General features: G+C 38.9%; 1 protein-coding gene, 1 long non-coding RNA gene and 1 pseudogene across 5 annotated transcripts in view; 2 read left to right on the forward strand and 1 right to left on the reverse strand.

Moving 5' to 3' along the window:
- The first annotated feature begins 1,669 nt into the window (after positions 1–1,669).
- Positions 1,670–2,190, forward strand: LOC114057536 (annotated as a pseudogene).
- A 10,538-nt stretch (positions 2,191–12,728) lies between these two features.
- LOC114057353 lies at positions 12,729–24,329 on the reverse strand. The gene is made up of 3 exons (XR_003571195.1): positions 24,319–24,329; positions 20,425–20,428; positions 12,729–12,810 (listed from the first exon to the last, which is right to left on the reverse strand). It is a non-coding gene; the product is annotated as an uncharacterized LOC114057353 (long non-coding RNA).
- Positions 14,799–26,220, forward strand: part of ZNF366 (zinc finger protein 366) — a 33,134-nt gene continuing 21,712 nt past the window's right edge. For 2 of the 4 annotated variants that reach the window (XM_027883488.1, XM_027883506.1), the window contains exon 1: positions 14,799–14,926. The gene's annotated coding sequence lies outside the window, so the exon portion shown is untranslated. Of the gene's footprint in view, positions 14,927–16,017; positions 16,132–26,220 lie in introns of those variants that run through there. The other 2 variants (XM_027883497.1, XM_027883514.1) reach the window with 2 other exon arrangements.

Below are 26,220 nucleotides of genomic sequence, written 5' to 3' on the forward strand. Positions count from 1 at the left end.
GGACCATAATTTTCTTAAACTATTACTACACAAGTTGAACACTAGGGGTCATATTTAGATAACTACTAGCATACTGCAGAGCACATCCAAGAGAAAAACAATCACTCACTCACTAGCTCACTCACTAATGACCTATGAATGTTTAACAGTTCGCAGAGGAACAGATGTGATTTTTGCAGTATACAGTGCAAATGCTGATTTGCTGGGAAGTCTTAGGTTGGGCCTTGTACTTCTGTGCTTCCAACAGGAATCTGAAAAAAAAAAATGCTCAAGGCATCAGATAAGCTCTACCTTTTTCCATAATGGGGAGTGCCACTGTGCAGATATCTCAGGGATGGTGCTCTCTTCTTTTTATATTTTCAGTACCACAATAGTTACAGTTCAGGAAAAGTGAGACACAAAATTTTTGTAGCTGAGGCAAAGTGCTCTTGGAAAGGCCACAGAGTTCATTTAAAAGCCAGATTCAGAGGCAGCAACACCATTTTTTTCATTAGTTTTAATAATCTTTTGTATACATACATGTCCTGAAGTAAAAATTCACCACCTATAACTTCCACACAGAAGAGAACTGGCTCCAAACAAAGTACCTTGAAATAAACTTTTCACCATTCTTACAGCAGTCAAAATAGACCGCAAGGTAATACGTGCATTTGTGGAAATGCAGCTCTACTTGTGCACAGTCATATCTCTACTGAGGCACAGAAATATTTCTTTCATAACAAGCAAGAAATGCTAGAAGTGGCCTGGTGGGTGTCTTTACATTCCCAGCAGTGCTGTGGTTCCCTGATAAATGTGGAGGTCTTGTGTGCTCATGCTGTTATTGACTGTCATAATTCTGGTTAGATCTCAGCTTGCAGCATCATGCAGTTCCAATCAATGAAATGCAGATGTAGAACCTAAGCATTAGCTTATACCTAACATCTTTCTGTCTGCATGGCTTGCTTGTTTCCAGCATTTCCTCTAGGAGACTATTTCACAATTTGAAATATCTTGTTGTCATACAGGTTTTCCTGACATCCATCCTAAAATTTCCTTCTCTTAATTTTATCTCATTATTGCTAATTAAACACTCTTCCACAACTACAGCCAGGTTGCGGCTGTTCTTTGGTGCACATGCTGAAGAAGAAACAGAGAAACTGAATTTAACCTTTCCCTGTGAGGTAAATGCAGAACCAGCAACAAGAGACTCTTTAAAGAAAATTCTTTCAAATTTGAAGAGATAAACATGCTAATATATAGAGTTAGTTTGAACTCAGAAGCTGTAAAAAATGTGAGTCCAAAACAAAAATAAATAAGCAGTTCGAGACAAATAAAAGGTGGAGAGGATTTTCACCTAAAGGCTTTTTCAAGAACCTTAATGCTGTTTCATAATATATGGTGTCACACATACGTCTTTCAATCTTTTTTTGAAAACACATTGCCACACTTAAGCATCCCCACTGTTCTGTGGAGCTTCTTGTGAAACTCCCTGACCAATACAACAACTTTCTGAAGTAGTTAGTAAAATCTTATTGAGAGTAACTTATTAGTAACAGGTTATTCCTCAAAGTATGGATTTGCACTCAGGCATGGTTGGAAGAAACTCTGGATTCAGAGATTTAACTAAAACTCATCATCACTTTGTGCAATAATAAGAGATTACTCAGTGTTGTCCTGTTTAAAGTCTAAGATGGCAGACATGCAGACGGAACACGCGTACCAGAAGCAGCCAACAATCTTCCAGAATAAGAAGCGAGTGCTGCTGTGTGAGGGCGGCAAGGAGAAGCTACCCTGCTGCTACTGCACTGTGGGGCTGGGCTTCAAGACCCCCAGAGAGGCCATCGAAGGCACCCACATTGACAAGAAGTGTCCCTTCACTGGGAACGTCTCCATCTGGGGACGCATCCTCTCAGGTGTGGTGACCAAGATGAAGATGCAGCACGTGATTGTGATCTGCTGCGATTACCTGTACTACATCTGCAAGTACAACCGCTTTGAGAAGCATCACAAGAGCATGTCCGTGCACCTGTTCCCATGCTTTAGGGACGTGTAGATCAGGGACATTGTGACGGTGGTTGAGTGCCACCCACTCAGCAAGACCGTGCACTTCAACGTGCTCTAGGTGACAAAGGCACCAAGAAGCAGTTACAGAAGTTCTGACACCTGTGGGGAGAGGTGGGGGAGGAATAAACATTTGGAACGTGGGAAATTTTGGTTTTGTTTTTTGTTTTTGTTATTTACTCTCTACAACTCCCTGAAAGGGGGTTGGTCTCTTCTCCCAGGAAATCAGCAGTAGGACAAGAGGGCACGGGCTTAAGCTCTGTCAGGGGAGGTTTAGGATGGATATTAGAAAGAAGTTCTTTACAGAGGGAGTGGTCAGGCATTGGAATGGCCTGCCCAGAGAGGGGGTGGATTCACTGTCCCCGGAGGTTTTAAGACGAGGTTGGATGTGGCACTGAGTGCCATGATCTAGTAATCACAGTGGGGTTGGATCAAGGGTTGGACTTGATGATCTCAGAGGTCTCTTCCAACCCAGTTAACTCTATGATTCTATGATTCTATGATAATTTACCTCTATTGTGCTGACATTTAGTTCTCCTTTGGTTTCAAACTGAGAGGTCTGTTTTTAATTCCCTTTCTCAAAAATGGTTGCTAGTATATTGCAGCTGTCACAGACACTGAGCCTCAACACTGAGTGGAATAACCAGTGAGATACTTCAACCCCTAAATACTCTGCAGGAAGTCAGAAAGTTCTATCCGCATAGAAATTTAGCTGTATAGACACCTCTAAGTTAAAATGCATAGCTGTTCACAAAGTTTGTTCTTCAGAAACCCATGTTATTTCACGGATCAAATTTATCTCTGATTTGATTTCAGAAAAGTCAGAACAGTATCAACTGAGACCTCAAAGGACTAAAACAACATTTCACAGAACCCTACAGAAATAAAAAGAAACTTTAAGAAATGCTCCAAGTTAAATGAAATAACAAACATTTCAAATGTTTTTTATTTTTCTTTAAGATCTCTGGGAAGAGATCAATGTGTCTTAAGAAATGGCTCAATTTTAAAAAGCACACGGAAGCCCAGCAAATACCAACTACTGACTCCTAAGTCTGTTAACTGGGATACCAAAAAAAATATGTTATTGTCATTCCTTTTCCTGCTTGGAACAGAGAATGTCCACACAACTAATGGCTGAAACACAGTTTTTCCTACACCATGCATAGCTGGATTTGTGGATTTGTTTCTAGTCCTAAGGCATGCCGAAGTGCATTGTGTAACTATCCACCCTAGTTCATCTCAGCAGGGTGGATTTCATCTAGAGGTGTGCAGTAACATGATGCTGACCCTGATTTCAGGATGGATAAGGAAGCTACGTATCCAGGTCGTGGCCTCTGTGGATTACAGGTGGATCATACCATGGTCTACCAATGTATTGGAAAGGGTCTTGTCTGGAGAAAAGCCAAGGAGGCAGTGAAACAGAAAGAAAACATCTGGTTTCTTGGAGTCTTTCAGACAAGTCACGTGTAAAGCGGGTATAATAATAGCATAATTATATATTAAAATTTTTCTTCCTTGGGTGTGATGCAACAAGGGAAGCATGTAAAGGATGAGGCTGGTGGTTGAAACAATTTTCTCATGTGAGTTTTCACAAGCTTTACCAGTAGTATTTTTATGCTAGTAGGTTTTAATAGATTTGTTATACTTTATCATTGTGACCCATTTCAAATCATAAGGGGTGCCCCATTAATTCCATCAAATGTCATTGCAAAAAGGGGAAAGTTCTATAAAACACTGTCAGAAGTTCTGTGTTTTGTTACATCTGAATCTCAGAAATAGACTTTTAACAGTGGGATCCCCACCCCATACTACTTAGAAAATGATTTTCAATGAACAATTATGTTTATTTTAACATAATTTCTATAAGATGGACCATAAGAGAAAGATAAATATTAAGCTACAGGATTTCTACCCAATAGTGATAGAGAACTATTTTTATCAAGTGTATGACTTTGGGACAAAATAAACACCTGATGTATTAAAGTAAGGCAAACGGGACAACTCATCAGAGGCAGGTCAGAGGCTGGAAGAATTAGCATAGGAGTCTTATACAGATCACCTCTGCTTGATATGTTTTTGTATTCCAATAGGAAATCACATAAACAAAACCCGTTAACTTAAGTATTGAATTTTGCATTTCAAATCACAAGCTGAACAGTTCTTAAAAGCTGGTGAGAATGACTTAGCTTGGGAGCAGCTTATGCAAAATATTGAAGCATGGGCACTTGCTGTGGTGATAAAGAAAGTGACTCATCTTTGGAGTACTAACTTCAGTATTTGACTCTTCAAATCACAATTTCCTTGCTTGGGAATAGCAGGGGCCCCTACAAAGCACGCGACTGAACATCCTCACTTCTTCTTTTCAATGAAGGCTGGTGAATTCAGCACCTTGCAAGAACTAGGTAATGTTTGAGGAACTACAGTGCTGTCTTTTGTAACTTGCTGTAAAGCTGAGAAAACATGCCTTCAGTAAATTCTGGTTGGAGAATTATTTGCATAGTGCAAGTCAAATTTTTGATATTGCAAGAACTAGGACTATATCCTGTAATCTACTTATCTGGGGGTTTATCCAAAACACGTTAATGAAATTTACTGATTCATTAGGGAATGCCCCACCAGTATATTTAAATCAGATGCAACTGTTCTGCTTTAGAAAACAAGGGTATAAAAGTAGGAAGTCCCTACATTTCTACTGGCTGTCCCAGGACACAAGCAGCAAATTAACAAGACAGCTCAGGATAGGGAGAATTAAAGACCAGTTGACTCTACACTTGCCCAAGGGAAAGAGAGACTGGGAGTCTCTGGTAATCCCAGGAGCTCTGTGTGCTGAAGATGAAGAGCTGTTGATATAAGTCTTCTGCAGGACTGCAAGGTGGCCTTGGGATGAAGGACTAAAATGTCACCTCTCCCCTTTCTGCCACACCTACCTTTCAGAAGGTGGTTAATTCATGAATCCGTGCCTTCCTGACATGACATTTTGGTGGCAGAGCCTGCTCAAGGTGTTGCCACCCTCATTCCCCCACCCTACAAGCATGACACCTGGCAATGCTGCAGTTTCTAAGTGACCTGAAAAACAGAGACTGTTTCTTTACTTTGGGATGGATGAATCATTATTCCAGGAATAACTTTTAACCATAGAGTCTATACACCTCACTATGGCTGTGGGACCCTTCCTGCCCAAAGCACTGCAGGACTGTCTTAGCTTTTCATTCTGTCAGCAGCATCTTCATTTCTGTCCCACCACAGCCCCGGCTGGAAGAACAACTGTTAGCACTGGGGAGGCTTCTAGGGAGGTCAGATACACACAACAGATTCTGTCATGCTCTTCCTCATATTTCAGGGCCTCCCAGGGCATGGAGACATTTTAGGTCCAGATGAAGAGAGAAGTGAAACAACCATGAGAAAAGTGGGGGTTCTTGTGGGTCCAGTTTCTCCTTTGAGCTGTGTTAAACCCCTAGGATTCTTCATGAGACAATTAGAGCTTATCTAAGGCAACATAAGCTCCCTAGAGATGTGTTCACACTGTCTAATTTTAGAGATCTAGTGTATGTGCTCTGACTAGTCTTCTGAACAGCTCTGTCTCTCTCTCCATTAGCTCTGTCATGAGCTCAGGTATCCAGGCTTTCCCTTTCTGCATTGTCTGTTGATGTTACAAGGTCCAAATGGACAAAAGTATTGAGATCACACATTTGCACAAGCTCCACTTCCTTGAACTCCATCACCAGGATCTTCTAGCTAGTGCAGGAAACAAAATACTCCCAGCATTTCTTCTACTGGTGGACAAGCCCCTGCTGGGGGAGGGACTAGGTCACGAGGAGGGCTCCCTGTTAGCAAGCACTGCTGTGAGTTTACATTCACATGTTCTTTATGGTACTCACGTGGAGAGACCATTTCAACCTTCCTCAGTCTTCCAAGGGAATGGCAAAGGTACTCATGAGTCTAATCAATGATACACAGGATGATATAAAAAGCCTAGAAAATGAGCATTTTTTTGTCTTCTCCAAAAATGTGTGATGTATTTACAAAGTGCTTAGCAGTCATTTTATTCTTGAATAGGTTGTGATCTGTCTTGCAATTGCAAAGTGCTTCAAATCTTAGCCTTCAGGGATGTCGTGTTTATGCAAAAATGAGATGCACCAGGGACTGAAGCCTGTTTGTTGTAAAAACCATTAAAGGATACAGGTTATATAAGTGTTCAGGTTATTTATAAGAATGATATATCTGATTAATTCTATTTTTCAGAACTGAATGAAGGTGAAGACTGAGCAAACATGAGAAATAATGAACAAGATATGGACTTGAAAAAAATACCGCTGACATTCGAGGACAAAATTATAGATCTGCCAACACAAACATGGTAAACTGAATTTGCTATGGAAATGTCTGACTGTCCCTCCCTAGCGAGCAGGGATCCTCAATTACACTGACACATAGCAGTGTTCCCATGATACCTGCTGCTTTCCCCCTCTGGCCATGCATGTTAAAGGAGTGGTGCAGCTATTGTATGATGTGGATGCAAGGCATTGGTGTGGTGTGGGCAGCTGTCTGCCAGAAACTATAACCCTTTGTCCCCCACCCACCCTGCTCAGAGGACCACTGAGCTCACCAGTGACTCTAGCTACTGGGGAAAAAAAAGGTTATCTTCTTAGAGTGTTTTTCTCTTAATCCTGTGTTGAAAATGCCATCCTGTGAAAAGAGATCCAAATCATATACTTTTACAAGAATAGTCTCTCTTTTCCCTGTAGATATTTGCCTGATCTTAACTGCTTTTCCACCCCTGCAATATCATGTTTTGATTTGAATATGATTTAGATCTAAATATCAAAGTCTGATATTTCTCTTTAGCTACACTGATCCTGAAGATATTCAGATGGTATTGTGATAATTGAATTTTGATATTGTCTCCTTCACTCAGATTTAGGGTATATTTGCTCTTCTTCTGAGACACTACATGACAAACTTCACCTGTGGAGAATCTGTTTCCTAGAGTCTGAAGCAGAATCAGAAAAACTCTAAACAATCTTGCCTTTTAGTTCTCTTCTCAATAGAAACCTCTCATTTCCCTCCTGGGACCTCCCCCCACCCACATGTGGGACGTTTAAGGCTCCAGGTTTTTTCCAGCATGACTCCAGAAGTGTTCTGTTTACTTAGATTGAAGAAAATAAAGATTTAAACAGAATCAGGCATTCATTTTCTGATTTGGTTTCCTCATGAATGCATTTATGAAAATAATTTATTTCAGTAAATTCAGCTAGCTCTTTCATCATATTTGCTGTCTAGACTAGCAGTTGGAAAAACCATCAGTGTTGCTCTGAGCAGTTTCTGGTGCACACATGAACTGGAAGAAAAATCATAACAGAACAGAACTTTTCACTGAGCTCAATCCTCATTAAAAGTAGACATCCAGATTGGCTAAGCAGAGATGTCCTTCACCAAGGGTAAGTCCTGCCTGACCAACCTAGTGGCATTCTATGACAGCTTGAATACATCAGTGGAAAAGGGAAGGGCTTTTCTGGACTTCTGTAAAGCTGTTGACACAGTCCCCCACAGCATCCTTCTCTGTAAATAGGAAGGAGATGGATTTGATGGGTGGACTGCCTGGTGCATCAGAAATTGGTTGGATAATCACATCCAGAGGGTAGTTGTCAATGGCTCAGAGTCCCAGTGGACATCAGTGACAAGTGGTGTCCCTCAGGGTCCATACTGGGGTGAGTGTTATTTAATGTCTTCATTAGAGAAGGGGATCAAGTGCACCCTCAGCAAATTTGCAGCTGACACCAAGCTGAGGGGAGCAGCTGACATACTGGAAGGTGGAGGTGCCATCCAGAGAGACCTGGACAAACCTGAGAAGTGGGCCCATGGGAATCTCACAAGGTTCAATAAGACCAAGTGTGAGGTGCTGCAGCTGGATTGTAACACCTGGGGCAACCTCTGGTATCAATCCAGACTGAGAGATGAACAGCATGATGATCAAGAGCAGCCTAACAGTAAGGACTTGGCAGTGCTGGGGAATGAGAAGTTGGATGTGACCCATCAATGTGTGTTTGCAGCTCAGAAAGCCAATTGTATCCTGGGCTGCATCAAGAGCAACATGGCCAACAGGTTGAGGGAAGGGGTTCTGCCCCTCTACTCCAGCCTTATGAGGTCCTACCTGGAGTGCTGTCTCCAGCTTTGGGGTCCCCAGCACAGGAGGGACATCAGTACATCAGACTATTGGAGTGAGTCCTGAGGAGGTCCACTAGGATGATTAGAGGGATGGAACAAATTTTAGCTCTTTATGTTTTAGCAGTTTAAGTTTAAAATTTTGTTCACCTTATACTTAAAGACAAAAGAATAAACAGGAAACATTTCTTAAATGATTTAACAATTTTCCATTAGAAGTAAATACTTCAGGAGCCAAAGAAAACCTGGATTTATTACTATGTTATTTCTGCAGTATAAAATACATTTTTAATACCTGCAATTTTATTTTCTTAAAATGTAAAGAAAAACAATGACTACAAGAAAAACAAGTGATGAAAATTTTTGCAATGTTTGAGCAGAAAAGTAAATCCAAACCTCTTAGTAAATCTACAATAACTTGGTGGATTTCACAGGATTCCTGCTGATGTAAGAGATTAGGATCATCTTCACATTTATGTAGGACAGGCTGGAACCATCTTGACATGTATTAGAGAAATCTTAATCCATTCTATAACTTCAATGTGCAAAATGAACAAAAGCAATATTGCAGCTGAGCACAATAATTATGTCACTACCAGTTTTACCCCATTGACAATTACTCATAGTATGACCTCTAAAGTGCTGATTCACTCCCACAGCTTGAACTGTGGTGTTAAAGTTATTAAGGAACAGAGAAGACAGACACTCCTTATGTTATGATTGTATGTTAACCCTCTGATTTGGAGTCACTTGATCGTGTACTGTGTGGATATAACCTCTGCGTACGGGATGGCTGTCCAAGTCCAACCTCTCCTCCCTTTTTCATGCTCACTGCTTGTGAACGTGATTTACTGCACTGTGTAACATAACAAGCTAACAAGCCCCACAAAATTGCTCTTGTTGTCACCCACTCACTCACACACAGGCACACACAGAGAAGATTCTCCAGAAATATTCAGGAACTCTGCAACACAGCTGACTGAGTAAAAACTTCCCAGAAGGTATACTCTGGCTGTATGCTTATACAGAATAATCACCAGCAGAGTTGTATCAGGGTATGCTTTTTGGTGCAGGAACTGAAGAGAGCAGCCCTGATTAGCCAAAGGTGAATGTACAGTTGAAGACATCTCACTGGCAAGACTTCTACTGTAGTCTGAAGTTTTTTCTGTAGATTTTTTTTCCCTGTGTTTTAAATTATAACCAGATGCTTTTTTGCAAAACAATAGCAATCTCAGCAAATCTGTTTTGTTAAAATAAAAAAGTACAGGTCCAAAACCAAAATCCATTTAAATTTTTTGAAAAAGAGAGGAAATATAACAAACCTAATAGATCTGCTTTTCTTTTCCCCTAATTATTCTTGGATAGATATCTTAACACTCACTTTTTATTTATTGATAACGGCTTTGAACTCCTGTGAGTTCATGTGTCAATCCACATGCTCTGTCACATGCAGTCAACCAGTTTACATTGTCTTACTATTGTCTGTAGTCTTTAGTAAGTATGGGACCTAATATAATTATCTCCAGTTATGGGGAAGTCTTACAGCAGTCAATGTGAGCAGCAAATGAATGAGGACTGCGGGAGTACAGTGTTTGTTCTGCCTAGTATTTCCTAGGCATCGAGGTACAAAAAATATCCGAAATTCCATAAAAATCCAAACCCAAATCAAAAATAAAAAAATACTCTCCAACTAGAAGGAATCTTCCCTCCTCCCTGCCTCCCTCCTTTCCTCCTTCCTTCCTTATGTCCTACTTCCTTTCTTCCTTCCTTCCTGCCTTCCCTCCTTCCTTTCCTTTTTTCTCGTTCTCTATCTCTTCCTCTCTCCCTCCACCTTCCCCTCTCTGAGAATTTATAAAAGCATTATTGACACAATTTATCAACATTCACATGGGTATGGAGTACAGATTTCCCAGGGTGTTTCTTGTCTCTGCAGCCTAGCAGCTATAAATCAGAGGTGCACTACTATTTTACTCCCAGGAAGGGCCTTTTTGAAGTGTCCACAGTACTTCAGCTGTAGCACAGTCACAGGATACTTTGGAAAAAATATCAGAAACTAAAGGACAAAGCATATCTCAACAAGCAATACTGAAATTTACTTCATATAAGACAGAGACTACATTAGCTAAGTGACTTAAATAATTAAAATGAAAATGACAGATAAAAAGAGATAAAAAAAAAAGATAAATTCATTTTAATTTCTAATTAATCTTGAAATAGAATATCAGGCTTCCAGAAGAAATAGTCGTATTATCAGAGCTAACAAGGTTAGCACTGCACAGGAAGAATACGCAAACCTGTCTTTTCCTGATATTTTCTGAAGAGTTACGCATTTTACAAAACTAGATGCCCAGCCTTCACCTGTAAATGTATTAAGTAATTTCAGGTGCTACACTATTTTTGTCAAACATTAGAGTACATAAACACACTTAATTGAGCAAGATGGCCAAGAACAAATGCTGGATTTATTTCCCAGTCTAAGCAGATGTAAAACTGCAGCTTTAGTGCTGTCAAATGACCATTTTGAGAAACCACCAAAAAACTTGGTGGATACTTCGGCACATTTCCATATGTTACAGATCTTCAATGTGACATCAAATTCAAACATACTGACTAAAGCCAAGTTCTTGTCCACCTCTGACCTGCATAGGGCTCACAATCCTGCTCTTATAACTTAATGTCATGTCAAAAGATGAAAACACATCCTCTTAATCATACCATCGTATTTGAAAATAGCTTTTGATGGTATTGTTTTAGTAAAGGTAGTTGTGATGATTGCATACAGGGTACAGGAAAAGCATGTCCTTAAAAGACTGCAGCCAATGCCATTTACCAGAAATGAGCTTGGCCCAGGATAAGTTATAGAGGCCATTTGAATTTATAATAAGGTGTTTATTGCCAGGAATGCTCCTCTTTTTGATAAAAATTCCCACATTTCTCTCCCCAAAATAATGTGGTTGATCCAAAGGTTGTAGTCTGCAAATGCTAATAGTTTGTTAAAGTGATGATTAGGTATTACCTGTCTCAAGAGTAAAAAAAAAAAGTAGACTCAAGAATAATAAGTTTGGCTGTAAAAGCACATACTCCTGAGAATACTCTGATCATACCATAATCATGAAAGACAGGCAGTAATGTAAAACCTGTGGAACAACCAATATTCCAGTGTTTTATAACCTGAGAAACTGAACAAAATACATATCAGTGTATGCAGGTTTATTGTCTTGCAATACAGTAAGTTGCAAACATGACCTAATATTGACATCTATTCTCTACACACTGCAGAACAGAAGAGGAGTTCTTTCGACTCAGCTCTGGTTGTCTCTGGTCCCATTAGTATTCTGCCAGCTTGTTCCTGATCAATCTATGGTAAACAGGCAATACAGAAAAAAACCTAGGAAAAACACAGATCAGAGTGACTTATGGAAAACAATAATGTGTCCTTCAGTTTTTTTTATTTCTGAATGAGGATTGCATTATTTTTACTCAGCTAAAATGCCACAGATATACTGTAGACCAGAAGGAAGATATTAATTTTACTTTTTCACAGACAGTTCAGATATATATGATTATTGCCCTAAAGCAATTAAGAAAACCACTAAATATTGCTGGGTTTTGCCATTGGTTTCATTTTCTCAGGATAAAGTGGAATACTATTGCTGATGCGTTTACGTCTGTGTTCTCTCCTACTATGCTGGATAGAGGCTCATTGGTTTTAGCATGCTGAACTACTTTATTTCATTCTTATTTTAAAAGCATCAAAATAAGGAAATAGAAAAAAACAGCATCTCTGCTGTCATTGGAAAGATTCCCTACTGCAGTAAGAAAACTAAGAAAGAAGGAAAAATAAAAGAAATAAGATCTAGTGTGATCATACAGAGTGCTATTAGACGAATCTTCCTGGTCCTCAACGCTGAGACCATGAACACAAGAATGTTTTTTTTCGTGGCCACTCCTTACAAGACATTATGTACTGGACCCAGGAAATACTTACATTTGATGTTGTTCATCAAACTGCATTGAGGTTGGCACTGTATCTGTTTGAATTTATATCAGTGCCTTAATTTTGGTAACAGTGGATTGAGAAAAGGTAAAAAAAAAAAAAAAAAAGGCAAACACTTCTTCCAGAAAAAGTGTTCTGAAAAGAAGATTAACTTGTCCCTTAAAACTTGGCTAAATATCATGATGTCATTTCTTATTATGTGATTTGCATGACTCTAGATACCAGTGATTTTGGTCATACCTTTTTTATTTTCTCCACATCTCCACGTCATTGCACAGGCATGACCTTGCAAGGTATTTTTCTCTCATGAAAAATCACAGTTTCAGTGTTTCTTCCTCCTTGGGTTGTGATTTTCTGGCAGCAGTTGGGAGAAATTGATAAAACTGAGAACAGGTCAAGTGTTTCAATGGCTGCATGCTGGGAAGCAATATTACATTACCCACACTTGGCTGGACAATTAAGTTCTGACCTCTTGGATAGTGGAAAGGCTGTTGACAATGATACTCGAGGTAGGCTTAAGTGAAGGAAGACCTCACATCTCCTGCTGTCCTTGCTGAAGCAGGGGGCTCCCACAGTCTCCTTCAATGAGAATAGCAAAGTCTTTTAACCTACTGAAGACGCTTCGTAGATATTTGTGCCCATCTGCTTAGTTTTTCAGTCCTCAAGAAAGGGAAAGCTACTCTTTGAAGAAGTACTGCTGCGACAATTACATCCCTCATAGAGGACTACAAAGCATATCACATACCCTTAGTAACTTACTTAAGAATGATCCTAACTTGATCAGTACGGGTTTTCAACTACACTTCTGCAATGGGTTCCCAATGGAGAGAAACAAAAGTTACGTAATGTCAGTCTTGAGGGTCTCATTAACCTGTTGTACTGGCCAAATAAATAAATTAAATGAGCTTAAAAGGCCTGGAAGCTGCAAATATCTTCAAGATCTTGAAACACAATTTCAAAACAAAATGACAGGTTTTGAGCTATTAGACTGACCCTGCAGGACCATACATTACTTTGGTGGCTTTCCATGCCTCTTCACTTTCCTTGTGCTCAGTAAGCACAAGAGATCTATTTGATTAGGGCCTCCACTCCCAAAGGAGAACTAAGGACTTCATTTGCAATATATAACATGAGTGCATTGCATTCTTTTGCTCTTAAAATTCAGCCTCTGTTACACTTTTGCCCACTTTAGAAAACCCTGGTGATGTAGTAAGGCCAGAGATCGCTCATAGCACCTGCACTGCTCTGTCAAATACTGATATCCATTATCAAAGATTTCAGTTTCTGAATATTAAAATAAAATCCAGATAATTGCTTCTTATCCAGCCAAATAATTGCTATATATCTTCTGGAAATAGTACCAGTAATTACATGAAGGAACACAGGTGCTGAAGAGCTACTTCCTATGTTGGTTTATAGCCTATCAATATTCATTACTGTGTAACAAAAGAATAACATACCAACTTGCCCTTCCCACTAAATTTCAGTAGCATTGAACTAGTTATTACTCCCAGGGCAAAGTCTGGATGCAGAGTGTATATGATAAGACCATTTGAAAAGGCTTTTTTTTTTTGTCTTTCACAGAACTCAACCTGAATTGGTCATAGAGAAGCAGCTCCATCTTCAATGCACTACCACACTAACTGAAAACATAACATAACATGACTTTGTGACAGTGTGAAGGTGTTTACTGGCAAGAATGTTAGAATGAAAAAAACTAACAGGAAAAAAAAGGGGAGCATCTAATTGCTGTAAGTGACCTTCAGATGATACAGTTAGGGGAAAAGATACAAGCAAACAAAACCACAGTGGAGTACAATGAACTAAACTTATCCCAAGTATAACTCCAGCCAGCTGGCCAGTATCTGCTTGTCAAAATAAGTTTAATAGGGAAAGAAAGAAATAAAATAAGGTACGAAATCTGTTCTAAAACATAGCACATTGGTTTTGTTTGGATAGATCAGGATGGCTTTTATAATGCCATTCTTCGAGATAAATTACTTGTTGCTGCACCTCCAATATCAAGCTATGAGTCTTAATATTTTTCTCATCCCTTTCACTCCCCCCCCCCTTTTTTTTCCACAGCTTTCTATCAGCATCCAATGTGCTATTTTCCTGTGGTCAGTGTAAAGAGGGGGTTTAGGCATTTTTTTACATATATCACCATGGAAACAAGATCTGTGTATACATCTACAGTCCGTCTTTCTCCAGAGTAAAAACCTTCATTATCTATGCAAGCTTATGGCTAATTGTTCTGCATAAGAGATGGTTGTCTTATTCCTACCCACTATTTCGGAAATTCATTTCATGTAGTTGCACATAACAAACTGTAAAGAAGGTTTTATGAAGCCAATAATGCAGATATAATACTTGAGGAATTCCTTTTGGATTGGACGTATTTATTTTTCCAAACATTTTGTTTGAGAGAAAACGAGATTGCTATCTGCTGTTTCCTTATTTTTTTGCAGGAAAGCAAAGGGTTGTTGACTTCCTCTCCCCTCCCTTCCTTCCTTCTTTCTGAAGGTACTGTACTCATCTGAAAAAAAAAGAGAACGAAATGATTGTTCCTGTTCTGTTTCTTAAGTCATTTGAAACATTGTCCCTGCTAGTTTTCTAAGTTTACTGCAATCTCTGCACAGGGGGAGGGAGAAAGAGAGAGAGACACACAGATATTGTGAACTTGAGATCAGGTAGAGTTTAAGGCACTCCTTCCAGCTTCAACTATTGGTAAGTTAAGTAAAATGCTTTTATGGTTAACTTTTTAGAAGTGCAATATATATGCTTTTGTATTAAGAAAAGGCATTAATCAGAGACAGATTTAACTGATAAAAGGATAATAATCATATGTATTGACAAGCAGTCTATTTATGCTATAGATACCTCCAGTCTGGTTTTTAGATCGTTTAATCTATGCAGATAGGAAAGAATTTTCCAGTAAGGCTGGAAACATAACATAATCTGCAGTGAATGTCGCATATATAAGTCCCACCAGAATCTTGTTACAGGCTTCACTAACTTTATCTGTGCAGTTTCAGCAAGAGTCACTGGGCCACTGCTGAAATATAGAGAGGAGCTGTGTCACAGGCAAATCAATGTATTTCATTTATTTACTGAAGTCTGCTCCCATCCACCAACCTGTGCTATATCAGGAGAAGAGTTACCAGGGCCGCTGGTTTTTTTCCTTCTAACTGTATTGTGTTTAGGATTACACTTTTGTCTCTACTTATCTGTGTATATGATTAGTCTAGAAACAGCAACATTTAAGATGTGGTAAAACAGTTCCCGGTTCTCTCGTGGAAAACAACAAAACAAAAAGTGCATGTCACGTAGACATAACAACAGTAAGGCTGATTACCTGCTTCAGTAATAGGATGGACTCAATTGTTTATCTGTTGCTTGCATTGTTGTAGACACCAATAGCATTTTTCGTGTTTTTCAAAAGTGTATCATAACAATCAGAACGGACATGTGAAAGGAGTGATTGAATGAAATGGCATATTTCAAATATTGGAAGAGAAAAATCCCCCCCTGCACACGTTTATGGAACTAGAATGCAGAGGTAGGGGAAGAATTGAGACAGGTGTCCATTTCTTTGCAGAAGGAGAGTTGTTCTTCTTATGATTCAGTAATTCTTCAAGCTGCATCTCTCTGAAGTGCAGGGTCTTCTGCAGAATGCCCAGAGCCCAGACAGAGGGGCTACAAACGGTGAGCAGATAGGGCAGAGAGCTGGCTGGCAGCTCCAGCTGTCCTGCTCCAGCTCCTGCTCCCACCAGGGTCCCTGGGCTGTGCTTCTGCTCTGGGACAGCCTTCTGCTCCCACCCCTCACTGAACCAACTAGTGGAAAGGACTTTCTGCCCCATTCTCTCTGGAGTCTTTCTGCAAGTTTTTTCATAAGAAGAAATGATGTACCACAAATTCAGCCCAATTTCTGGGTAAGTTGTAGATTCCGTTTGCTTTGGAAGCAGCTGATGGGTTCTGCCAAAGGAGATTAAAATAACTTGTTTCTTGAACTTAGCTTAATGCTGCAACTGCATTTAGTTTGGCACCAGTTGCTAGGTTTATTTGGTTATACTTAACCCACAAAGAATGCTCAGCTAATAGAAAGTGTATGCCAGGCGTTGCTGTGAAAACCAGTTGCCACATTTTTTGCTTGGGATATCTCGGTTTATTTTTTTGTGACTATTTAATGATCCAGATTTAATAGATGATTTGGACATCTATTTTGACAGTTACATGTTAAACATCTGAGATACTACTTTTTAGTTCAAGTGAGAAGCAGAGGAGTCTTCCAAACACAAAAAAAGGGCCCCATAAGCTCTGCATTTGCTCAAACTGCAGAGTGTTACTCTGGACTGCAATCACTTGTAAGTTTTGGTCTGGTTAGTTCAGAAGTCTGGTTTGTCATGTAGGTAAGAGCTGGCTGCAGCCTTTCAGTACAGATTTTGTTTCTGAAGATGATAAACATTAATGTTTTATTGATTTAGGATGTATATAATAAATTCTTTCTCTCAGACATTGTCAAAAATATATAAATAAGAACACGTGTGTTCAAAATCATAGTAGGTGACCAAAAGCAGTACATACTATCTTAAAACCCAGTCCCCAATACTGAGCAGAGAGAAAAAACTTTTTTAAATAAGTGCTTAGTCATTTGACAGTAAAAAATAGAGCTTGAATTTTGAACTTCATTCTTAGATTTTACCTATTGGCTTTACTTTTCCTTCAAATGATAAGTTTTTGTAGTCATTTGGAGTTTATTTGTTTTCACTTTGTGTAATTTATTGCTAGGACAGCTCTAACATGATTCAATATAACAGAAATCTGTAACAGAGCTAATATCTTTCTTAAGGTATCAAGAAGATGATTCTTTGGCTGACACCTTATCTTTATCACACATTGCTGAGATATTTGCAAGCATGGAAAGATATAGTCTGAGTACAGATCTACTACCATCTTTTTGCACAAATTAAATATTTATTAAATGAAATTTCAGTTATTTACCTCAATGTTATAAAAAATGTTGGCACAACAACCAAAAATAAAAAGAGGCAGTCTGTGTTTATTTTGCTTAAAGTGTTATTGCTTCTGTTGCTAAGAGCCATATTTATGTATATAGCATAAATATAGTCACTCAGTGTATGTATTTTCACAGAGTATTATTTAAAGCTATTATTTCCATTTGTTTTGTTCTCAAGTATAATGAAATAAAATGTAGAGGAATTTTGCTTTTTTTTCAGAAATAGAAAAATAAAATCACACCAGTAATGGCAAATGTTATAGAAACAGGTTATGGCCTGTGGGAATCCCAAGGTAACACATCTAATTCAAACAGCATAGAAACTGAGAGAAGTTTTTGTGTAAATGTCCGTTGCCTTTTTATATTTAGGGCCAGCTCCTTTAATGGTGAATACTATTGAGAATGGGAGTTTTGGATGCAGAATAGTAGCACTGATTTACATTCCTAGTAACATTTTGGCCTCTCAAATGTAGAGACTTTGACCAGCAGTTAATTTGAATCTTTGAATCTTAATAAGGTTTGGTGTTGAGGTGTATTTTTTCATTTTTGGTTGGGTTTTTTTGGGTTTTGTTTGCTTGTTTATTTGTTTTTTGATTGGTTTTGATTCTTTTAAACAAGCTTATCAATAAGAGCCTTGCCTTAAGACTATCTGCAGAGCAGATACTGGTGATTTGAAAGACATGATGTTCATCTCACAGATAAACATAGCACCATGTCTTCAAAGTACTGTTTCTAGTAGTGACAAATAGATATACAGGATTTAGAATGGGAGAAGCACAAGGGGACGAATCATGATAGCAACCCATGATAAGCCTAAAATACAGAGGCAGAAGAGCATGCATTACCCTAGAGAACACTTAAGTTTTTTCTATTCTTTTAAGTTGCAAAGACTCAATGCAGAAATATGTCTAATCTGGATGGACCACTTCACTCTGTTAGACGTGTCAGCAGAACAGCACCATGAGAAACAAAAGCAGTAAAGGCTGCATAAGGTAATAGGGGGTTTCTATAGCTGTGGTTTAAGGACACTAGTCAGGCAATGCTGTGTTAGGTAACATCTTACAAGTGGACAAAAAACGATCTACAGCTTCCGAGCACTAATGTATGTTCCTCAGCAGCAATGAAACAAACTGCTCCTTCAAACAGGCCTTATAAGTGCTGTGAGACTGCTACAGATTTTTCATTTGTTTGATGGACTAATTTTATACCCCAACCTATTTTTAAAAATAGACCACCTGTTAAAACCAAGCAGTAGTTTTCTTCTCAAGTGCAGTAGTTTTCCACATTGTAGTTTTCCATCCTCTAAGACAACTGAAAAGGAATGAATGTCATCTTGGAGAAGAGAGAATTATAGAGGCACAATGCAAAGCCTTTAAAAAGAAAGAAACAAATCTGGGAAAAAACAATAAGTTGCTTGGGATTATCCTTTTTCTGCTGAAAAGCTCATATTCTGAAAACGAGACAGCAGCTTTCCATTGCTGCAGATAGAGAGGTATTTTATGACTGATATTCAGATTTTTATCCAATGAAGAGGCCTAAGTTAGTACTCAGCAGTTATTTAAAATACCCATTGACCTTCAAGCTAGATACCTGATTTTTGGTTTTTGTCCTTCTTGCTTGGCTTCTAAACTACTAATGATCCAGTGAAAAATATTACTTATTGTTTGGTTTAGTTCCTTCTAAACTTAATACCTTTTTGACTTTCTTTTGTAAAACAAATGATTTTATTCAAGCATTATTCTGCTCTTGATAAGCAGAATGCAGCACTTTCCTTCTAAACCAATAATGCTTAATGTACTGTAAAAACTTCTAATACGGCTGGTAGTAATTAAATTAAGAAATCGTACAGTAAAAGAAAATATTTCTGTGCTTTGGAGGTAATGGGAAGAAATTATGTGAATAGTTGCCCTTTTTTTAAACTTTCATTCTTTATTTCCTGCTTTTCTATGTTAAAACACTTATTAATTACTTGAAAGAAGGATGAAAGAAACACCCTATTTTTAATTTCTCTTCCCTCTCTCTTCTACTGTGACAGCAAAAACATAGACACATTTTTCCTTCTACTTTGCAGGTGTGCATGAATTCACCTGATTTAAGGGAAAAACCTATTTTCCCATTGCCGGTCTTCAAAAACTGTAAACCTGAAAACACCCAACTTTTCATCTGCATACGCTAATTAGCAGTATTAGAATTCAGAGAACACTGAAAAATACAAGTGTTATTGAATTTGAAAATTCATTTATTTACAAAAAGCTACAAGGTAATCTGAGTCTCCTACACTGATAACATCCCCTTTTGCTAATGAATTAGCAACAGGTAGAACTGATTTGAAATTGAAAGCAGGGCTGTGAGAAGGGTTGTACGGTTTTAATTGTTTTTCTAAGATGATTCTGGAAGGAGCACTAATGCAGAGCAAGTAGGCATTACCAACACAGTCCTCTGTCCAGAGGCCTGATGAAGAACAGAAATCACCTAATTTCTCTCTAAGAAGAAATTTTGAAAGGTGGTCTTCCTAGAATGGAGGAGCAGGCTCTGGGATCACAAAATTAATCAATCACAGAATAGTCTGAGTTGGAAGCAATCCACAAGGATCTTCAAGTCCAACACTTAAGTGAGTGTCCCATATGGGGATCAATTCCACAACTTTGGTATTATTAGCACCATTCTCTAACCAGCTGAACTAGTCTCAAGGGTAGAAGCATATAACTTTGCCCCTTCTTGGGGAGCAGCCTATTCTGATAGCAGCCCCTCTGATAAGCCACAAGTGTTTTGACTGTGAAGGACAAGATGACTTCCAGCCTTCCTCCTCACTAGTTTGTTGCTGTTTGTGACTGTGCAAGTGTCACTTATACTTCAATCTTCCCTGTTCAGGCTTGCAGTGTCACTGTTAGACTCTTTTTTCAGTGATGAAAGACCACCTGTTTTGTGAAGGGCTCTATGCTGGATCTGTCACTAAAGACTTTGTAAATTGGAGAGAGTATGTGCTCTTACCAACACACAATACACTGGATTTAAACCAAACTCTAAAGATATGCAGGGAGAACATTCTGGAATGTAGTTTCAGGTTTCACATTCCTCTGTGCTGCTTTCTAAAACACAAAGTGTTTCATCTTGCTGCTTCTGCTCCAGGTAAAAATGATTTGAATGCACTATTTGAAAATGGGCTGTCTGTCATACAGTATTTTCAGTTAGCATATTGTTTCTCTACTTGTCTTCTTTTTCTTGAAATTATTTAGAGTACATGTGTAATGAAAACAATATCAGGAGGGGGAAAAGGAAGGGATGACCTGTTTTTAGAGCATCTGTTAGCTTCTAAGGAATACCAGAAATTGTTTGAACCATCTGGTAGATACCAACCCGTGCTGGGTCAGTTCCTCAGTGCAGATTCATGAAGCTATGAAGATCATCCTGTATTTGTCCAAAACTATTGTTCTTTGATAGAAATTCCAGAAAGCTGTAGTAAACCTCCTGGAAGAGCAAGATGACAAAAGTGTGCTCGTAAGTTTACCAGAAATGAAACCCATCCATTTATAAATGTGCAGGAAAATGTTTTTTCCACAGCACCACAGCAAGGAATCACACCAGCATGAATGTTATATCAAACAGTTTTCCTGCATAGTGCTGCACTCACAATATGAAGTCACCAAGATTTCCAGAATAATGTCTGTAGGCAGAATTTTGTTGGGAAGCTACAGAAGCTGTCACATACATCAGAGGAATGCTGCTGACCAACTCCTCTTTCTGCTGCCAGAAAAACAGAAATACTAATTAATGACCTTAGGTTCCAAATACATTAACTGATTTTTTCATGTCACACAGAAAGCAAACCCCACCTAAACTTCAGCTGGATATCACAGATATCACTGGATTCCGTAGGCAAATGATCAGGACTCAGGATTCTAATGACCTGAAGTGGGGATTTTCACTAGTTTGTTCGCTACTTAAAAATACATGAATAGGCATCCAGTGGAAGGCACTGAATACAGTTAGGAGAGTAAGTTGTAACAAAATTCACTGGGTAATGTCCCCCTGCCCAGACCACAGCGTTACCTGCTACTCCTCACAAAACACAGCAATAATTTCTATCAAGTTTTCCCATTTTTTAAAAAGTAATACTTGTTTATTTTTTCTAGGGAAAACTTTCTGGATAGAATGACTGGGGTTGGCATCATAGGGGTGTGGGCTGGGATTGATAGAGTTATATTAATGTATAAGGTAGTTTTTCACAAAACTTTGTTCTATATTGCTGGCTGGCCATTCTTACTCTTACACTCGTCATGGTGTAGAGTCACAGTGGTTTGATGGGGTTTCTTGGTTTCCTTTTTCCTTGTGATGAAAATCTGAACTGAGTTAGTATCCAGAACAAGTCTTTGTCATCATTTACCATGGAGGATTAGTGCCAGAGTGGTTTTGGGAAATGTTCAGAATCTCAGATTTCAACCTATGTTGAATTTCTTCTCACTCTTTTTTTTTTTTCCCCCTTTGGCAAAAAATAATTTCTTCTTTGTAGCTCTAGTCTCTGTTCCAGTATCTGCTGACAACATTTGGCTAAGTCTTAGCTGTCATTCCTGCTCCATATACTAGTTTATTGAATTCAGTTAAATCAGCATTTAAAATATGTTTCAGCTTAAAATAATTAATCTCAAGAATTTTTTTCCTCTATTTACCATAGGAATTTGTTTTTCAATTGATGAAAATCACAGAACTAAGATAAAAATTTGTTTTGAATTTCATATTTTCTGTAGTTGTGGCAACTTATTTTTAAAATTTTCTGGAAATTAACAAAATAATTAAAAGCAATATGCAGGGTTCATTTTGGGGACCAGAGAGGGAAAGTGTTTTTTTGTTGTTGTTGTTTTTGTATGTGTTTTTGTTTTGTTTTGTTTGTTTGTTTGTGTTTTTTGTTTGGTTGGTTGGTTGGTTGGGTTTTTTTGTGTGTGTGTGTGTTTTTTTTTTCCTTACTGTTCAGTCAAGGAGAAGATTCAAGTTTGGCATCACAGGTAAAGGGCAAAGATAGAGAGGAAGGTGTCTTAAATTATTTCCTTGCAGACATTTCATATGATCAGTCAAGAATACCATTCTGCCCTGGGGACTAATAATACTCCTCTGTGTTTAAGAAAAACTAGACTTTCATTAAAACCTAATGTGTTTTGGAAACTTTCTATGAAATCTCTCCCATACAATCTTCTCCAAGCATGTGCGCACATTTTACATGGCACGTTCTTTTTTGAAGTACCTGCAATGCCCAGGACATGCAATTTTGAGGTACATGCAATTAAATACTAATGCAATGCAGTTGACTGGATTGAAGAACCAAGCTGAAGGTGGCTCTTAGCTACCCTTTAAGATAACAAAGAGACAGGAGGAGAACAGACCATCTCTCTGGCCTCCACATATGATAAGGACACTGGGACTACAAGAGGAAGAAAAGCTCAGTGCATTTCCTTTTTAAAGGTCATGAATGCCAGTGAAAGGTTTACTTCCAAAACAACAGCCCAAGCAGGACAGCATGAGGGTTATGGAAGGGCATGCCTTTTTTGATCATTCTAATTTTGGATGTTCTGCATAACTCTGTTATTTTTCTTAAAATAGCACACTATACAGCTCAAAACCTCTCCGTTCTGTTTATCGTGTTTAATGACTATGCATTATAGGTGGAAAGATTCTACCCAAACTGTTCTTAAAGGACTCCAGACTCTATTAAAAATCACTGTTTTACTACCAGATCCTTCCTAATATTTTTATTATTTATTTTTTCTTCTGTTGATCCTGTCTCTTATAATACCTATATAGTGAGAAAAAATTCCTGAAGTTCCATTAATGTTATTCAATAATTTTCCAGAGGAAAAACTATTTAATACCTAGGAATCCTGTGGTGCCAAAAATGTACTATTTTAATTTGCAGTGGCAAATATGTGACAGACAGGAAGTAGGGATGGAATGATAGGACTTCTATAAACTGTGATTAAAGTGACTGCACATACTTTATAAAGGAAGGGACACATCCATGGTTCCAGCCTATGACATGAAATCTCCTTATCCATTTAAGAAAAGGAAGAAATTTGTCTAATTGACATCACCCCATAACAGTCAAATACCTGATCTTGTTCTCAGCTACACCACAGATTTTCCATGATTATTTCAATACAACAGAGATGACAACAGAGAGAGAATTAAGTTAGTTGCTTATGATGAATTGTTTAATTGAATAATTAACTGAGCTGGCCAATTCACCATTAATTCCAATTCCTAGTGATAGCAGGATCAAATTGCATTTTTCACCCTGTCTCTGGCACCAGTTAAACTGTACATTTGGAACTCTTCTACTACATGTGCTCCAAATGTCACCATCATGGCCAGGTTGATCTTGTCAGCCCTGAACTTTGGTCACCTCAAACTCAGTATACCATTGCCCAAATGCTCTTGGGGACCCAGTCCTGTAACAATACTTATATGTAACTCAATATACACTGATGACATCAAATTCAGGGCAAAATATAACAACCACAAGCTGGGAGACTTAGATTAATTTCCCTCCTCCTTCCTGAGGAGTTTGGACACACATTTCTATTCTCTTAAGGGTGTCCCCTGTCTAAAGCCTGTGGGGGTGACCCTGGTCTTCTTTGGCTGGAGACAGACTTTAGACAGACAAAAGTGCAAGTGCCAAGGATGGGGAGCAGAGAGAGGTCAAATGTGGTTTTTGAGCGCTGCAAACTCCATGCCTTTAGAGATAGGTCTGTTCTGCTCCCAGGTGTGTCACTTCTTCAGGTTTATTGAAAGTTTAAGACACTTCACCATCCTGAGTGATTGCATTTTTAGCTTGGCTGTGGTGTCAGGCTTCTTCCAGTTCATCCTGCATTGTAACCCCTTCTCTGCAGTGCTAAAACTCCAGAAGAAGGGACTGAGGATCCAGTATGGTTTAGTGAGATTTCTTTAGGCACATCCTCATTCTAAACTCAGACCTGCATGCATTTCCTGGATGACAGCTCTTGGCACTCAGCCTTTCTTTTCTGTTTTATTTTCAAAATAGGTGTAATTAGTCTGGAGTAATTAGCCTAATACAACTTTTTCTTTATATGAACATAAGAGCACCTTCAGACACTAGTTAGTCTGCTTGAGGCAGTAGTTCACCCTTGCATATCCTCCAGATTTCTAGTCAGAATATGAATGTATTTTGCTCTCCTGCTTTTTGGGGGGCTAGGGGAAAAACAAAGAAAAAGGAGAGCAATCATACATTTAAGAACCCTAACTAATAGAGACTATGCAGTCCAACCATTACCAGCAAAAATGATCCATCTTTACAGTACATAATAATGGTTTCTAAAGATGAGTCAAATGGAAGCATGAGAGGATCTGCTGTTCAGAGAATTGGTAGGGAAATGGAAAGTGAGGCGTAAGTGAAATAATCAACAGTATACACAGGCTTCAGTGGATTTTACGATAAAAAAAATAGAAGTGCTTCAGGGAAAGGTAGATCAAGAAGAGTTTATGTGGGCATATCATCTCTTGCATAGTGCAGCTGTCAGTGCCCGGGCTCCTCTCCAAATCTCTGGAGGTACAAGGCTTTCCATCAAACCACTGAGAAGCATGTCACTTCCCCAGGACACAGTACCTAACTCTCTATGTCCCTTGGCTCGCAAGAAATAGTTCTTTGTGCTTTTATCTTAAATAACTTTTATCCACGTCCATTGTTCACTGAATAAGAAAAAATCAGAATGCAACATCTTTGGTTCAGGAAAGCTCTGAGCCGCAGACCTGAGAACCTGCCTGAAGACCATGTTGGAAAGTTGACATGGTACTATGTCCTATCCCTTGCATTCTTCACAAGATTAGGATTTTGAGTTAGCTACACTGCTAACTTGAGCTGGGATGTATGGTTTTACATCAGCCTGTGCCTTACCAGCTGCTCCATTTCAGGCTACACTTGACAGGTTTCTGTGGAGGAACAAAGACGAGAGTTGGGGCCAGAGCCCACTCTGTTGTGGGCAGAGATGGGGCATGGCTGTCTTGGGAACCCAGAGGGAGAGACCTGCCAGTGAACAGTTATTCCCCCTCCTGCTTCCTCCCCACTCCAAAGAAGCCTTGAATTCCATGTTGGTACCAGCACATCAAGTAGATGGAGGTGCTTTGTCCCTCATCACATTTTTAGACACTTTCAGACTTGCTCTGCCTTGTAGTCTCCCACAGTGTGTTGCTGGGGTTTGGGGTGACTTTGTGTAAAGAGCTAGCACTTCAGAGCCTGTGAACTTAACACCCACTTCATTATGCAGGTTGTCTATGTGTTGCTGACCTTTTAGCAAACAGAGCAGAGTGAACAACAGAAGGAATACAGAAGTGAAGAGGGAAGGACATATAAGAGAAGAACTAAGAAAACTCATACAGAGGAAGAAAAAAAAAGAAAAAAAAAAAGAGAAAGGAAGATAAGAAGAAGAGAAATAAAGAACCGAAACAGCAGTGAGCCTAAACTGTACTCAAAACCCACTTTGTACATACCCAGAAATGATTAGAGAGGTCCATGAGGCTCAAGTACTGCTAAGGGCATTGCTAGCAAGGCCCTGGAGCAGATGGTCAGTGGTTAGCCCAGCCATTCTGCTCTGAGACCTTTATCTTCTGTACTGTTAGAAAATGGAGCAGTAGTGAGAATGACTGCAAAAGGTTTCCCTTAAGTAGGGACAGAGCACACATAAAAGCAGTTGAGAGGATAGCAAACCATTTTGCTAAACAGACAGCATAGCACATTGTTGTGGAGAGATGAAATACATCTGCAGCTACCTCCCTATGGCATCTGAATTTTTTTTTTTTTATATCCAATTAATGAAACCATTGAAAAGAAAATTATGCCATAAATCACTCTATAAACATATTTGAGCTACAACAGTGCCCCATCTCTGGCAGTGTGGATAGTGGGACTGCTCTAGACTTCCAGCAGAGGAAATCTCAAAATCTAATTTAACGCTTTCAATAATTACCAGAACAAAAATGACGTGTAGGTTATGGGAAAGTG

This window comes from Empidonax traillii, unplaced genomic scaffold, assembly GCF_003031625.1.
Source record: "Empidonax traillii isolate 1590-97213 ecotype Southwest subspecies unplaced genomic scaffold, ASM303162v1 scaffold8:size5222938, whole genome shotgun sequence".
NCBI lineage: Eukaryota > Metazoa > Chordata > Aves > Passeriformes > Tyrannidae > Empidonax > Empidonax traillii.